The following is a 17,432-nucleotide window of genomic DNA, read 5'->3' as shown; positions in this document are numbered from 1 at the left end:
TCGTTTTGGGGCTGTTACTGTTCACCAGAGGTCACGTTTCGACCCACTGGCATATACTTGGAGAGGCTTTCTGTCTGAATTAGTGAAATATGCTGTTTTCCATCAAGGCAACCCGGTGTGGTGAAATATAATTGGCTAAAGTGGCAGTGAGCGAGTTAAAAACCAAAACAAAAACGCACATTTTCAAAGCCGATTATCTGACTTTAGCATTGTTTTTCAGATAAACAAGAATGTTCACTTAACATGTTTCTTCTGCAAACATATTATGGTATTTTATGCTTTAGTAGATATCTGTGAGTCTGTAAATATAAGCAGCTTCTAATGGTAAAAATGTATTAATTATTTTTATAATCACACTTGATAAAAGCAGTCTGCAGGAACTTTTATTGACATTCTCCTTTTTGTACGTGTCATCAGAGAATGAGTAGGGTCACACCGATTAGTGACGATCTCTCCCTCATTAGCATATGATGTTAGTCCTGCTTTTTGAATCTGCCGCTATGCTGACATGCAGGCATTTGTAGCTCCGCCCTCGTTTGTAAAGAGCACATCTCATTTGAATTTAAAAGGACAGCCATCAAAATAACACAAATGAGATCAAAGCTTAAAAGAGGCAGTTTCAAAGAGTTGTAAAGTGATGAAACTTTAGAAACACACTCTAGGGACATCAGAGACTTATTTTACAACTTGTAAAAAAGGGTATAATAGGGTCCCCTTTAAGCAATACAGTAATCTTTGAATTTTAGTAAGAACATGCAGAAGGCCACACTTGCCGTTCTCAGCTATTATTATTACAATGTGACCTTTTTATTTCCTTTATCAAATCTGATGTCCTAATAATCCCAAAATAATTTCTTGTCAGATATTGTTTCAGCTCAAGTGCGAAGTCTTTATATTAAAACTAAATAAATACAATCCAGAAAAGCAGAAAGGGAAGAAGCTCAGATTCTGTTCTTTCTCCACCACGATGCACATCGCCTTCTGATTATAAATGCTGCCAAGATCTTAAAAAGCCAGCGACTGCACTTAAGATGCAGTCATTTTTCACCCCCACTGCAGCGAGAAGATGACAGAACACGTGGAATTTGGCGAAAACTATAATGCGGTGCTGTGCCAGAGAGCACAGGAGTCGTATATTCAGTCCTGATGCATTGCCATGTCACATAACCGTCCCCGTCGTCCATCTTAATCTGACAAGCAGGGACAGAGATATTTAAGCAGGGCTCAATATAGTAGTCATATTTCATTCACTCTTTGCCATTGTGGTCCACTTTCGTCAGTCTGGTGGGTCTCTTTTTTTTTTCCCCACAGGTTACGTGACCGTATTAGATAATATGCTTTTAATTAAAAGGCTTAATGCGCTGAGACTGCGTTTACACCGCAGATCTTGATGGTCAGGTCTGATTTTGTAATTGTATCTGATTCTTTTTGACAGTCTGCTTACATCATCTTTTAGAAGTAACTCTTGTCCGATGTCTGCATTTATACTACACACACAAATTCAATTCAAGTCATCTATATTTCTATAGAATTAATTGAGGGGCTGTACACTAGTGATTTGTTTCCACTGTTTGGTACAGTACGGTACGGTATGGGTCTCCTTTATCAGGCTTGTGCCTCCACTGCCAAATGGTACCAATGGTTCCCTTTTGGTAGGCTTGGTGTTCAACAGAAAGTTGCAGTCACTGTCGCTCTCGCTTGTAATTCACATATTGTATGAAAAACATTTCTTACTAAACAAATGGCCTTCCCAAAAAGACAGTCAGACAGTTGCAGCTCATCCAGAACGCTGCGGCCAGAATTCTGACCAGAACCAGGAAATCAGAGCACATCACACCCGTCCTCAGGTCTTTACACTGGCTCCCAGTTACATTCAGAATAGATTTTAAAGTATTATTACTGGTCTATAAATCACTAAATGGCCTAGGACCTCAATACATTACAGATATGCTCACTGAATACAAACCTAACAGATCACTCAGATCTTTAGGATCAAATAGATTAGAAATCCCAAGAGTTCAGTCAAAGCAGGGTGAATCGGCTTTCAGCTACTATGCCCCCCACAGCTGGAATCAGCTTCCAGAAATGATCAGATGTGCTCCAACATTAGGCACGTTCAAATCAAGACTGAAAACACATCTGTTTAGCTGTGCCTTTACTGAATGAGCACTGTGCTACGTCCGACAGATCGAACTACTATGTTTTTCTCTTCTTTTTAATTCTTTTATAACTATTATATACATAAATACTTATGTATAAATGTGTATTGCTAATCTTTCTATGAACAGGTTTTTGAATATAGCTGTATATATCAATGATAATGCGAAATAGCCTAACGTCTGCGATTTATATAAAATAAAAAAGGTAAATAAAACATTTATGGACAAATACAGAGACTTACAGTATCTGAAATGTTACTAATTACAAATAAAAATACCCAAAACATACATTTAGGGCTTATTTGGGTTCATAAATGATACAAAATATATACAGTCAGCTCAAACCTCTCATCTTTATTCTTCACCCGCACATGTAACGTTAACATCTTGATCGAAAGTAATACCGTCATTCTGAGTTCATAATATTCCAAAAGGTGATGATAATAATTAAACATGGCAGGTTGTTCATGTTTTAGATTCCTGAAAGAATCATTTGCTACTTTGTTTTTTTTTTGTGCTTCACTTTCACGTCTGTCCGTTTCTGAAAGGATCGGATATCAGAAGCACTTTAATAATCACGTGCGAGTTATTATCATCAGCTCAAGAAGTTCATTATTTTGAGTATAGACACGCTGTGAGCGAACACTAGCTCTCTAGAGAAAGTGAAACTACTCTCTCTTTTAGACGATCTCGTAAGCAACAACAGAACACACGGCAGATTCACCTCTTCCTCGTGGCTTCCTCGTGTATGTGCTCGGATCGACCATGGTTCGTTTTATATGTGAACAATTCCAGCGATATGGATGTGACATTTGCAGTAAAATCTCAAAAGATCAATTAACAGAGGAAGTATATGTTAACTTTATATTGAAACATCTCTTTATATTTTTCAAAACAACTAGCCACAGAGTTGTGGGAGCAGAAAAACATCAGTCTGTAAACATGTTTTATATTTTAATTGAGGGAAATAAACATGCGTTATGGATGTGACAAAAAGTCTGTGAGTTTACAGTATACAACATACTTTGTAGAAATTCTTTGAATTAAACTGCACAACCCAAAAGCAACAATGCTAATCAAAAGGATAAGAGTCGGCTCTTTATAGAACAAACATGATTGATTTTATTTGATTTGACATTTTTTGTATTTATGAGGATAAAGCTCCATTATGGATGTGACTGGTATGAAATTGCCACTGGTGTGACTTTTGTAAATCATATATAATTGTTTGAAAACAACACTGACAGAAACATTTTTGAGTATTTTTAAAGCACTGTAAAATACAAGTCTACACAAAAAAAAAAAAAAAAAAACGCAGAGAAGGTTTTGCCATCATGTATATATTACTACGATGTAATTTCTCGGCTGTGTATTAAAAATGGTGCTTCATGTGCTTTAATTCTCCTGGCTTGTGCATGGACTAGTGACGTTTCTCTGGGAACCAATAGCATTAAGCTGCATGTCTAGCTCCATCCTATGGTACCCTTTTGTTGTGCTAGGTAACCTTTGAAAAGGGTGCCCAAAATGTGGTACTGTACAGTTCACTTTTTTGGTACCTTTTGACAGTGGAAATGGGCATAAAAGCAAACCGACCGTATACTGTACCATTCAGAGCTTTGTATTTAGTCAATACAGTTTTAAAATGAATACGGTGTTTAATAGGGAGCTAATATAATGCTGAAAGAACATTTTAGAATATTGAATTATTTTTATTTTAATTTTTTTTATAATTATTTTAAGGGGTTTTCACCTTCATTGAGATAAGACAGTGGATATTTTACAGACAGGAAAGTGTGGGGAGCAGAAATGGGGGAAGGATCATCAAAGGACCTCAAGCTGGGAATCAAACTCGGGTCACCATGAGCACCTTGGTGCTATGTGTTGACATGCTAACCACTAGGCTATTGGTGCCTAGTTCTAGAAGTGACTCTAGCAGCCGCATTGACAATTTATTTTTTTCATATTCACAATAAAACATGAACAACCTAATACAACTACTGTAATTTAACCTTAAATGATACTTATTGTACTTTATAAAGACTGATTTATATTTAGCGCATAGCTCTTGCTGTGGCTGACGTGCACCTCTAAAAAATGTAATTACACGTCACCACCATGTAGCGCAAGCTCTGTGATTGGTCAGCTTAGTAGCTATGACCAGTGTGTGCGGGGCCGAGTGATGCGCGAACCCGTGCGAGTGTTTACAAGTGTTGAGTTTCAAGATGGAAACTTTTATTTTGTATTTGCCTTAATGATTAAAGTTGTTGCACGTCCGCCTGTTCCCGCTTCTGAATGAGCAAGTTTTAGCTTCTTGTACATTAAGGAAGCGTTCAGAAAAAACGAAACACCCGTGAAGAAACTCTACACAGGGGAACATAAAACCTACTGCCAGCTAGTGTTTAGGAAGCGTTATTGCAGAGCAACACAAACAGCATGCAGAGGTATAAAAGCACGACTACACAAAGCAGGCGCCGTGGGTCATGGCGATCACTCGGCGCAGAAGTATAAATCAGCCTTAACACTGAAGTAGTTATAGTAGACCAGGTTGGGTGCAGTAGGACCGGTGGATTTTATTTTATTTTATTTTTGACACGTCTTCTGACATACCGCATGTTCTAACATGTCATGAGATTGTTTAAAACACACAATGCATTTCGCTATAAATATTGCATTTTGACAACTTGGCATGTTTGTGCTTTTTTTCACCAAAATTATCATCAATATACATGTATTTGTTATTGTTCATTTAAAATTACAGTAGCTGACATCCATTATTCTCAGAAAAAGATACACATATTGCAATTGTTTATTGCTGCATTCCAGAGCTGCACGATTCTGGCTAAAATGAGAATCGCGATTTTTATTTTATTTTTTTATTATTATTTTTTTTTTTCACGATTCTGTAGATGTAAAATAAAGTTTAATATGAGTAGGCTATTATTATTGTTATTTCTCAAACATGGTAAAAAACAGTACATTATTATTATTATTATTATTATTATTATTATTATTATTATTATTATTATTATTATTATTATTATATGTAGGTCTACTGTTTTTTCTCATGCACAAAACGTTGTGTTCACTTAAAAAGAAAAAAGCGTATAAAATGCTTGTCGTAGTCTAATCATAACTATAATGGCATATGATTATTTAAATGTTGTGCATGCTTTCGGTTTCATTTTCACTGCTAAGTGTGGTTCATACTTCCTGCGCGGCTGTCAATTACTCTGTTCCACAAACTGAACGATCTTTACAACTTTATTATCTGTTATTCACAGCCTATGCAGGTTCTGTTCACTAAAGTAGACTTCATTCACAGGCGCGCGCCCGCCCTCTCTCTGGTAACAGCTCACAGTCAGCAGCTCACGTCATGTGGGATTTCGCGGCCGTGAATACATCATTACATGAAGACAGAAATGGCATTTTTGGATGAATTATACCTTATAAATACAGTATGTGACTCTTTCTTCACCATTGGTGTCCACGTTGCTGAACAACGTTTGTAAAACAATGTGAACTTGTACGGCCGCCTTTTCTTCTCTCCTGAACTTGAAAATATGTTTGGCAGAATCGTAGAAATGCTAGATTAAGGGTCGAATCGAGATCGCGATCTTTTTTCGATTAATTGTGCAGCTCTACTGCATTCATAATAAAATAGAAAGATGTTTGGTGGTAACTAAACTCTAATTAATACAATGCTCAAAATGACCACAGAGTGAAACGTCTCATTTTTGTTTTAGCTGAACTGTCAGGGTTGGAAGCAGACTTGTTGACTATCAGAGCGAAAGATACATCAGTGCTGCCTTCAAAAATTGATCAGATGAAAGAATCTCAGGAGCTGGAAAGTGAAGGCAGATCAGCATTCTGACATGCCTACCTACCTATCCTTAGACGGCAGCATTTTTCAACTTTTGGAAGCAGTCTATCCATCTTGTTCTATAAATGTGTCTGCTGCATTTTAAATTATGCTGTATTTCTGGTTTGGGAAATATCCAACAAGAACTGAAACAAGTCATTTACAGTTTTCAAAAATATTTATATCTTTTTTCTTTTTAAAATATTTTCCAAATGATGTTTAAATGAGTAAGGAACTTTTCACAGTATTCCCTATGTTTTTTCTTTTGGAGAAAGTCTTATTTGATTTATTTTGGCTAGAATAAAAGCAGTTTTAAATTTTTATCAAATCATTTTAAGATCAATATTGTTAGCCTCCTTTAAGCAACATTTCTTTTTGATTGTTTACAGAACAAGCCAGCATTATACAATGACTTACCTAGATAACCTCATTAACCTAGTTAAGACTTTAAATGTCATTTTAACAAGTTGAATACTAGTACCATTGAAAAATATCTAATCAAATATTATGTGCTGTCATTCATTCATTTTATTTTCGGCTCAGTCCCTTTATTAATCCGGGGTCACCACAGTTGAATGAACCGCCAACTTATCCAGCAAATGTTTTACGCAGCAGATGCCCTTCCGGCTGCAACCCATCACATGGAAACACTCATACACTTTTATTCACACACAAACACTACGCACATTTTTAGCTTACCCAATACACCTGAACCAAATGTTGACTTGTGGGGGAAACCGGAGCACTCGGAGGACACCCACGCGAACGCAGGGAGAACATGCAAACTCTACAGAGATATGCCAAGTGACCCAGCCGAGGCTCGAACCAGCGACCTTCTTGCTGTGAGGCAGCACTACCTACTGCGCCACTGTTTAAAAGAAAACCCACCAAGATCAACATGTTTAGGTGTTGTTGTTGTTGTTGTTGTTGTTGTTGTTAATAATAATAATAATATTATTATTATTATTATTATTATTATTATTATTATTATTATTATTATTATTATTATGTGTATATGTCTGTTCAAACATGCCCTCAAAACCCAGTGTCAACTTCAAATCGTGTGCAACGTTACATAATTCGTTTTGGAAACAGTGTCTATTTAGTGTCACGCAACGCTACCTGAACTGACTGGTTTAAGGATTGCATAGAAGGGGTGTCGGCGCCTGTAATGGAAATGAAGGGAATCCCGCTGTTTTTATATTTATTTAAAAGTGTTTTCATACCTAAATAAAATGAAAGCACAGAACAGATTTACATTTAAGAGCAAGGGGCTTCTTCTGGTGGTTTGGCGGTATGAGTTTTATATAGGGAGGATCGGCTGATGTTTATTGCCACCCTTCATAGAAAGATTAAAAATACGAGAGAAATACGGGAAAATACCTTTACGAGATGACATCGGAATACGACTGAAAAGTACAGGAAAATCCCAGGGGTATAAAATTGGAGAGTTGACAGACATGAACTGGATCCTTGAACCAACTGTTTCAGTCACTGAGGGCAAAGAGCTGATGCTGCAGTGGATATTAAGAGAAAATCAAAGTGCTTTTTGACCTTGGATGTAAACATTGCAGGAGAGCTTTAATTTAGAAACTTTAAAATAGCCTATATAGGGTGCATTCTGACTTTTAAAATCCTTTAAGCACCACTTTTCCCCTTTATTTCATGCTTAAGCTTCTAAACCTTATACAGTTCATTTACATAACATTCATTTTTTGTGGATGCAACTGAAATGCACAGGTAAGTAATAACATTTAAAAGAAATATGTTGTATTTGAGTTTAATTCCAGAGCTTTAAAGGGTTTTTTGACCCTTTAAATTTGTATTTTTTTTGTTCATTTTTCTGACTTTTACACTTTCTACTGCATCATCTATGTATTCAAGAGTTTTGTGTCTTTTCTCTCTCTTGATCTTTTCAAACACTCTTTCCCTCTTTTTACTCTGTCACTCTTTGAGAGGTAGGTTTTTTTTTTATGCAGACTGGTCTACTTCAGCCCACCCATCGTTTGGGCCTCGGGGTGACTTTGCAGTAGCTTTTTTTTCCGTTGAGTAATTGACAAATGCCGCAGTCAGCGATGCTTTCTCACTTGCTACATTTCCCACTGAGCTGAGAGAACTTGCTGGAGGTGAATGTTTGTCAAAATTCAGAGCAGATAAGACACTTTTCTGGGAAGTCCTGCAGGAAAAACCAGGTCATGCAAGCGTGAGGTGGTCTTTTTTGACATATTGTAGCCTGTGCATCCTAGCGGTTTAGCAAAGGTACATGGTCTGCTGGAGAAAATTTTATATAATAACGTATATGTACTAGTATACATGTATGTACATGTATATGTGATTTCTAAAGTGGAACATTTTTCAAATGGTATGCAACAATATCCACAATTACAAAATTAGCTTAAGTAATTCAAAAGAATATGTCAAGTTTCAAAATAGTGTTTAGAGTTATTTATGTGTATTAAAGAGCCCCTATTTTGCATTATAAAAGGTCATATTTTGGTTTTGGGGGTCTCCAACAACAAGATGATATGTATGCAAGGCCAAAAACACTTTCATTGTCTTATAATATGCATTTATTCATTCATTCATATTCTTTTCGGCTTAGTCCCTTTATAAATCCGGGGTCAACACAGCGGAATGAACCGCCAACTTATCCAGCACATGTTTTATGCAGCGGATACCCTTCCAGCTGCAACCCATCTCTGGGAAACATCCATACACTCTTGCATTCACACACATACACTACGGACAATTTAACCTACCCAATTCATCTGTACCGCATGTCTTTGGACTGTGGGGGAAACCGGAGCACCTGAAGGACACCCACGCGAACGCAGGGAGAACATGCAAACACAGAAATGCCAACTGACCCAGCCGGGGCTCGAACCAGCGACCTTCTTGCAGTGAGGCGACAGCACTACCTACTGCGGCACTGCGTCGCCCTAATATGCGCCCTAATATTTATTTTTTACCTAATTATCCCTACGACTCCCATATGATTCGTTCAGCGATTCATTTGTTCCTAAACTCCTTCTTAGCGCGAGTGTAACATGCGCAGATTGCACCGATGACCCATTCTGTTGTGATTGGTCGACTGCGTTCAGTGTGAGACTGAAAGAAACGCCCACCACGGCTATGAAGTAGTCAGAGTATATGTGTGCGCCCAATGCAGGAGTGCATTAAAGCAATGCAGTTAAACACCAGCATATCACTCTATTATTAACCATTACCCCAGGTAAAATCAACACACATTCAGTATTAATCCACACTGTGGCAAAAGCTAAACTATTTTGAAAATTGACCACGTCGCACGTGTGCAGGAACAGCATGGTGGCTATAACAAAGGCAAACAGCAGGGGATCACGTGCTCAGAAACATTTAAATCAGTAAAGGAAGAAGCACGCATAATGTTTTCAATGTGGTTTTGGACGCGATATGTGAAATAGCCAACACAATCTCACGGCAATTCGTAACTTTTTGATTTAGTGGCTAATTCGTACGATCTAATTCGTACAATTTAGTACGATTTGCTCATCCCCCAATGACGGTTGGGTTTAGGGGTGGGGTTAGGTGCCACGCCTCCTTTTTAAAATCGTACAATTTCGTACGACTAAACTCGTACGAATTCGTACGAATTGGCCACTAAACTGTCAAAACGTAAAATACTTACGTTTTCTCGTGAGATCAGGCTGAAATAGCCCATACACATTTAACCTGAGAGAAACATTACAAGCACTGAGCTGTGATTAGAAGCCGCGTGGAATGATTACAGGTTACAACATAAAACTAAATACATGCAAATTACAGAAAATGAAGCAACAATTTTAATCCTAATTACTGATTATGTAGGAAGGAGAATCATTTATAGGATCTGGAGGACGAAGAAACCGGTCCATGCAAACTATGTAAAAATTACTGACAAAGTCCTATACATTAATAGAATCTGATGACCCTTCCATTAATAACAAACAGTCGGAGAATCCCACGTTAAGCGTAGTTTATTGTATTAATCATTAGAAAAATGACGGGAACAAACACAGCACAAAGTATACTGTGGTATTGTTGTCAAAATGAACTTTTAACTCTTTATCCCCCACAGCCGCATCTCTGGCCTTCTCGGTGATAGTAATCTTTGCGTCATGATCAATCTCATGACTCCTTGCACTCTGCTAGTGTTTGAAGGGAAAGGCAGGTTCACGTTTTACCGAATCCGGCAGTTTATATTTGCCGATTATACCATATCGACGTTGATACGAACACAGAATTATTTATTCGTTCGACTCTGAGTCGACTCTTTCATTGAAGAATCCATAGTTTTAAGCATGGTTCATGTTCAGATTCAAACCTCAGCTGGACTTAGAGCTGTGTAACGCACTGCATGGAAACTAATTTTTAAAAACCCATAATAGGGGATCTTTAAAGTATATGCATTGATAAATGAATAAAAAATGTAGGTAATTTGTATTACTCTATTTTTTTTTCAGTTTTATTATTGTTTTTTTACTGAAATGTTAGTAATATGCATATTGTGTAAATAGTTTAAATAATTCGAACAATTTCAATGTTGTATTCATGCACTTGTATAATTGAATGTTTTTAGCATTTGTAAAATATTAAACTTTAAAATATTAAAGTTTGATTTTGCACATTGTTTTTGGTCATTTTTTATATATTTTTTTAAATATTTACAAATGTATCAATCATATATTATTATCATTTTATATATATATATATATATATATATATATATATATATATATTTTTTTTTTTCATTTAAAATAAACACTTATTTTTTAAATGACATCATCAGAATTCAAATAAAATCAAAAATAATAATAAAAAAATGATTAAAACGAAAAAAATAGCAACCATATTGGCCAAATATCAGCATTTCCATGAAAACTTGATGTTAAGTTACACTGTTTAGAGGCACATCTTGCATTTCAAATCAAATTTATAGGAACAATATGTTTTTATTATCTGTATTGTAAAGAGAAAAAAAAGAATGACAGTGTTTGAGCCTTAGGGTAACCATCTTGACGCTCCTACCATTTGCACTGCAGATGACTTAAATCCCAATGTTGAAACTTCTGTCCAGCTTGTAAACAAGACAGCAGACGTTTAATTAAAATCTCAGTTCGATATATGTCGAGCGAAGCCTTCTGTCTGGCATTAAATCACAAATGCGCATGTTACTCTCTAAACGCACACGTTGAACTCTACGGATAAAACGTGAAATTGATTTTACTACATCAATAAATTAGCTGTATTAAGTGTCATACAGGTGGCATATTGAGCAATTATAAACTGGCTAATCACCTCGCCGGGAAGTACGTCCCGTGGGTTTCTGTCTGTCAAAGCGACGCACCCAACGCAGCCATGAAGTCAACAGCAGCAGGTGTGTGGATTTTTGCACTTCCCTCTGATTGATGCTCCCCATATGTGCATTAAGAAGCCAGCATTCGCTTCCATCGCATTGGCAAAGCAGCGATGTAATTGGAATTAACTGAAAACAGGTGAGCTCACTCCAACTTGACGACGGTTTCCTACACTGTCGTGGCTGGAGTTTGAGCAGAGGTTGTTAAAATCTGGCATGGGTCTGCCAGGCCATTGCTCTGCCAATTTACTCACTGTGCTAGTCTTTTCCTTTTATACAAGCGAATTTAAAGAAACCCTACACTTTTTATTTTGCTAATTATACAAGTTCTCTTGAGTTAAAAAGGTGAGTTTTACCATTTTTGGAATCCATTCAGCCATTCTCTGTGACTAGTGGGAGCACTTTTAGCTTAGCATAATTTATTGAATCGGATTAGACCATTAGCTTATTTTTTTTTTATTTAGAGTTTAGATTATTTTCCTATTTAAACCTTGAATCATCTGTAGTTACATTGTGTGTTGAGTAGGGATGGGTACCGTTAAGATTTTAACACTATTACTACTTTTTATTGATACCACTTATTGATTCAGAACTTTAACTGTTCTCTTAATGGTACTTTTTGTAGTGTTTTTTTTTTTATGAAAAAACAAAACAAATTGAACAGAATTAACAACACTTTACATTAAAACATAATAATAAAATAAAACAAAACCAATAATTGGAAAACAAATAAATATTTTTTTCCTGTAAAAGAATGTACAAAGGTGCAGTTGAAAATACCCTCTGAGTTGCAAAATGCAGTTAAATGAGATAATGTTTATGATTTTTCATTAACGCATTCCCATACATGAGTTAAGTGTTTTGAGAGTTAACTGTGTTTTTAATATAGTTTTGGAGCATCTTGCAGTGTAAAAATAAGCTTTCTAAATTAGCATAGTATATTATTAAACGGCTATTCATAGGCTATATTTGTAAATGCAGCTGATGTGAAAGCATTTTGTTTAAGATTTATTTAGGCTACTGCAGAAAAAAAACATGTTTTCATTGTCACCGAAGGTGTGTGTGTTTATTTAACTATTAGTATTATACTACTAATTTAGATGATTGACTGCTGGCATAGCGATGTGGCTGATCAAAAACTTTTCATTTGTCTTTCTGCAGTTAATGCACTTTTGAAAGATACATTCACTCAGTCAGATTGCTTGCGTTTCCGCTTGTACAAGAAAACTATTTTTTGCGTTTGTTGCAACGGGCATTGTCGCGGTCCACTCGGGAAATGCAACCCGTTTGGTTCACTCCGCAAGCTTACGAGCTGTGTGTGCGCAAGTCTGTCTTGAGCTATGTGTGTGCGCTTAGCGCGAACCTCCATTGTTTGTGCCACACAGCCGAGAACTGTGAAGGCTGTTTATACTTCACGCGTTCGCAGGAAACACGAGCATTTTCAACACAATCTCACGGCAATTCGTAACTTTTTGATTTAGTGGCTAATTCGTACGAATTCATACAATCTAATTCGTACAATTTAGTACGATTTGCTTATCCGCCAATGATAGTTGGGTTTAGGGGGAGGGTTAGGTGCCATACCTCCTTTTTAAAATCGTACAATTTCGTACGACTGAACTCATACGAATTCGTACGAATTAGCCACTAAACTGTCAAAGCGTAAAATACTTATGTTTTCTCGTGAGATCAGGCTGGCATTTCTCATGTGAGATTGCAAACTGTGTAGACGAGGTTGGTCAGTTAAATGATGCAACTGTAAGTAATGTTTACTCCGCAATAATTGTCTAGAACCGTTAACGTCAAAGCTTATCGATACTTCAGTCTTTTATTATTTAGCACCAATACCTAGTTTCAGTACATATCCCTAGTATTAAGATCAACATTAATTGAAGTGTTGATATTTTCTAAGTTGTTAAGTCTGGGAATTATACTGGCATTCAAAGCAGCGATGTAATAGTAATTAACTGAAACCAGGTGAGCTCCCTCAACTTGACAACTGTTTCCTATGCGGTTGTGGCTGGAGTTTGAGCAGAGGTTGTAAGTGGTTGGTCATTGGCCCCTCATAATATCTCTGAGGCGCCCAAAATGTGTGGTCCCTTAGAATCGACTGAACTTTACCCACCTGCACCCCTAACACTTTTAGCTTAGCACTTTTTAGGGAGCACTTTTAGCTTATCTTAGCATAAATCATTGAATTGGATTACATTTAGCATCTTGCTCATTGGTTGGAGTTTGGTTGAAGTCCGCCAGGCCTTGCTCTGCCAGTTTACTCAATGTGCTAGTCCTTTCCCTTTGTATGAGCGAATTTTAAAGAAACACTCCACTTTTTTCTTTGGAAAAGGCTAATTTCACAAGTCTGCTAGAGTTTGAGTTTTACAATTTTTGCAATTCATTCAGCTGATCTTGGCATCTAGTTGGAGCACTTGTAGCTTAGCTAAGCATAAATCATTGAATTAGATCAGACCATTAGCATAGTTAAAACGGTTCACTACACCAATTTACTCAGTTTACTAGTCTTTTCCTTTTGTATAAGCAAACTTAAAGTAACATTGCATTAACTTCTACATACATTGAAATGCTGATATTTTCTAAGTTGTTATCTCTAGGAATTATACTGTCATTCAAAGCAGCGACGTAATTAACTGAAACCAGGTGAGCTCGCTGGAGTTTGAGCAGAGGTTGTTAAAATCTGGCATGGGTGTATCTGAAGTCTGCCAGGCCATTGCTTCGCCAATTTACTCAATATTCTAGTCTTTTCCTTTTGTATAAACAAATTTAAAGGAACACTCCACTTTTTTTTTTTTTTTTGCTAATTTTACAAGTCCCCTAGAGTTAATAAGGAGAGTTTTGCCATTTTTGCAATCCATTCAGCTGATCTTAGTGTCTGGTAGGCCTGTGCAATTAATCGAAAATTCGGTTTTAATTTTTAATTTTGGCTTCTAACGATTATGAAACAACATTAATGGAGATAAACGATTATTGCCTCATCTACCGCCCCCTTTCCAGTTGTACACATTTGCTCAGTTCCACATGAAAATTACTAACAGCATGTGTACTGTAACTTTTGGAGTTCGGGATGCGGATCATTCATTGATGTACAATCATGTTTTTAAAAGCGCGAGAGAGACCGCATGCTGTTGTGTCTGTGCGCGCTCCGCCTCAGAGACGAGCAGAGCACACGCATCTAAAGTCATCTTAATGTGAGCACTTTAATGGTCAAACGCGGTGTTTAGTGATTATTCATATTAACCCTCATTTGTGTTTAAATAAATGAGTTGAGAATCAAAAGAGATGTGAAAGAAAAACCATTAAACCAGGGATGTCAAACTCAATTCCTAAAGGGCCGCAGCTCTGCACAGTTTAGTTCCAACCCTAATTAAACACACCTGATCAAACTAATTGAGCCCTTCAGGCTTGTTTGAAACCTACCAGTAAAGCTGCGGTCACATTGGGCTTTGTGTGTGCGAAATTCTGTCGTACGGCGCTGCGAAAAGGGGCGGGATTAAACAAGATGATTAGACATTAAAAAAAGGCCTGGTTGATGAAACTGATTTCTTTTATCTTTGCTATGATGACAGCACATAATATTTTACTAGATATTTTTTTCGTAAACAAGCGTTTAGCTTAGTGTGATTCAAGGGCTTAATTATGATAATTAGGTAAGTGATTGTATAACAGTAGTTTCTTCTGTAGACAATCAAAAAATATATATATTGCTTAAGGGGGCTAATAATATTGACCTTAAAATAGGTTTCAGAATATTTAAACTTGCTTTTATTCTAGCAAAATAAAACAAATAAGCCTTTCTCCAGAAGAAAAAATATTATAGGAAATACTGTGAAAAATTCCTTGCTCTGTTAAACATCATTTGGGAAATATTTATAAAAAAAAATATATTGGCCCTCCTGTGAATTATTTTGACTTCAGCTGATAATCGTTTTGAATAATCGTGATTACAATAATGACCAAAATAATCATGATTATAATTTTTTTTCCCAAAATCGAGCAGCCCTAGTGTCTGGTGGGAGCAGTTTTAGCATAGCTCAGCATAAATCATTGAATTGGATTAGACCATTAGCATCTTGCTCATTTGTTAGAGTTTGAGCAGAGGTTGTTAAATCTGCTACTGGTGTATCTAAAGTCCATCAGGCCGTTGCTCTGCCAATTTACTCAATGTGCTAGCCCTTTCTTTTTGTGTAAGCACTGCAGTTTTTTTAGAGAGAGGCTAATTCACCGCGCTCACCACCAACGACAACAACACTTTTCCTCGCATCACTTCCGGTGTTGGTACATTCCACATCACTTTTGGTGTGTGGTACATTCCCTTTCTGTAAAGAATCTGTAATTGTACATTTTTTTTTTTTTTTGGTACTGGTAAAAGTGTTTTGCGTCTTGTAAATTTTTTTCTAAAATGTAAATTTGTTTCGTCCTTGGTAAAATCGTTTTTCCTATGTAATTGTGTCTTATGATAAGTAAATGTTTTTCAAAATGTAAATTTGTCTCACTTTGTTAAAGTTTTTCACACTTTGTAATATTGTTTTGCACTTCCTGGCCACCGAACTAGTCAGACTCTGAAATCGGCTAAATGGATTAAAAAATGGCAAAACTCACCTTTTTAACTCTAGCGGACATAAAATGAGCCTATCATCCAAAAAATAAATAAATAAATAAATAAATAAATAAATAAATAAATAAAATATGTGGACACAATCTACATTGTATAAGCGCTATACAAATAAAGATGAATTGAATTGAATTGAGTGTTCCTTTAAGCACAAGTTTTTTGATATGGGAGTTTAGTTATATTAAATGCCATCCAAAAGTGAAACCTGAAATATGGTGTGATGAGGTGAATGTTTCATTCGCTAATTTCCACAGGAACGGCACTCATGAGATGGGATGTCATCCAGCCCAGTGATCCGCCGACGGAGAGACAAATTCGTATGGCAGGCTTATGGCCACGGTGCCTTGGTGGAGGAAAAAGGTGAAGCCTCAGCTGTCTAAAGCCCATCACATCCGACAGCTGCTAAGCGGCCCGGACGACTTTGAAACAAGCAGGAATTACCTGCTGGAACGCTGATAAAGGTAGGACAGAAACTGTCGTAATGACTTTTTGTTTAATTCACAACTGCGAATGTTGGATGTCTACTGTGTGAAGGTTTCTTATGTTGTCAGTAAGATTATCTGACACAAGTTAGACTGTTATATTGGTTGATATTTGGCACTTTTCATGTATGTTTGTTCATGTGTTGAAATTGAGACTTTTTTTTGTGGATTGGTCAAATGTTGAGTTTGTGTATATGGGATTGGTTTGTTTTTAATTAGCATTCATTGAATTAGTAAAGGTGAACATTAGAACTTGATTACATTGCGTGTTGTTTGTTGCATTTCTGCTCCTGATGTTTTGTGTGGCACATTTGATTTGCTGGCTAGTGTCATGATTATTGTACAGGCTTCTCTATTGTGCTGGTATCAGATTTAGTTTTTGAGATTAATTGCTGAGGGTTTTATCAGAATATATGGTATTATCATGATATTGACCCAAGCTTCAAAAAAAGATGACTTTTTCTAACAATACAATAGAGAACTTTTGGCCCAATGACACAATAGTGTTGAATTATGGATGGTTGTTCATTTCACTCATTTATTTACGTAACAGAAACTTATTGTTTACGTTGTTTACTATGTCACTTATGTGCAAAAATAGTATCTTCATAGTAAAAAGCATCACAATTTTGTTGGCGTGCCCCCATACCCCACCCCTAAACCCAACGGTTATTTGGGGGTGAACAAATCATACTAAAATGTACAAAATGACTAAGAATTAGCCACTAATTCAAAAGTTACAAAATGCTGTAACTTTGTTGGCTTCACGTATCACATCGACTCAACCAATCAAATAACCCAATCGACCTAATCCAGTAAACCAAATCAATAAATTCACTCATTTGAATCAACCAATCAACTCAATTGACTCAATCTACTTAGTCAAAACATTTAAATAAACCAATCGACCAACCAATCAACTTAATCAGTT

This window comes from Danio aesculapii, chromosome 1, assembly GCF_903798145.1.
Source record: "Danio aesculapii chromosome 1, fDanAes4.1, whole genome shotgun sequence".
Classification (NCBI taxonomy): Eukaryota; Metazoa; Chordata; class Actinopteri; order Cypriniformes; family Danionidae; genus Danio; species Danio aesculapii.
The sequence above is the reverse complement of the archived record's forward strand: the minus strand, read 5'-3'. Positions refer to the sequence as shown.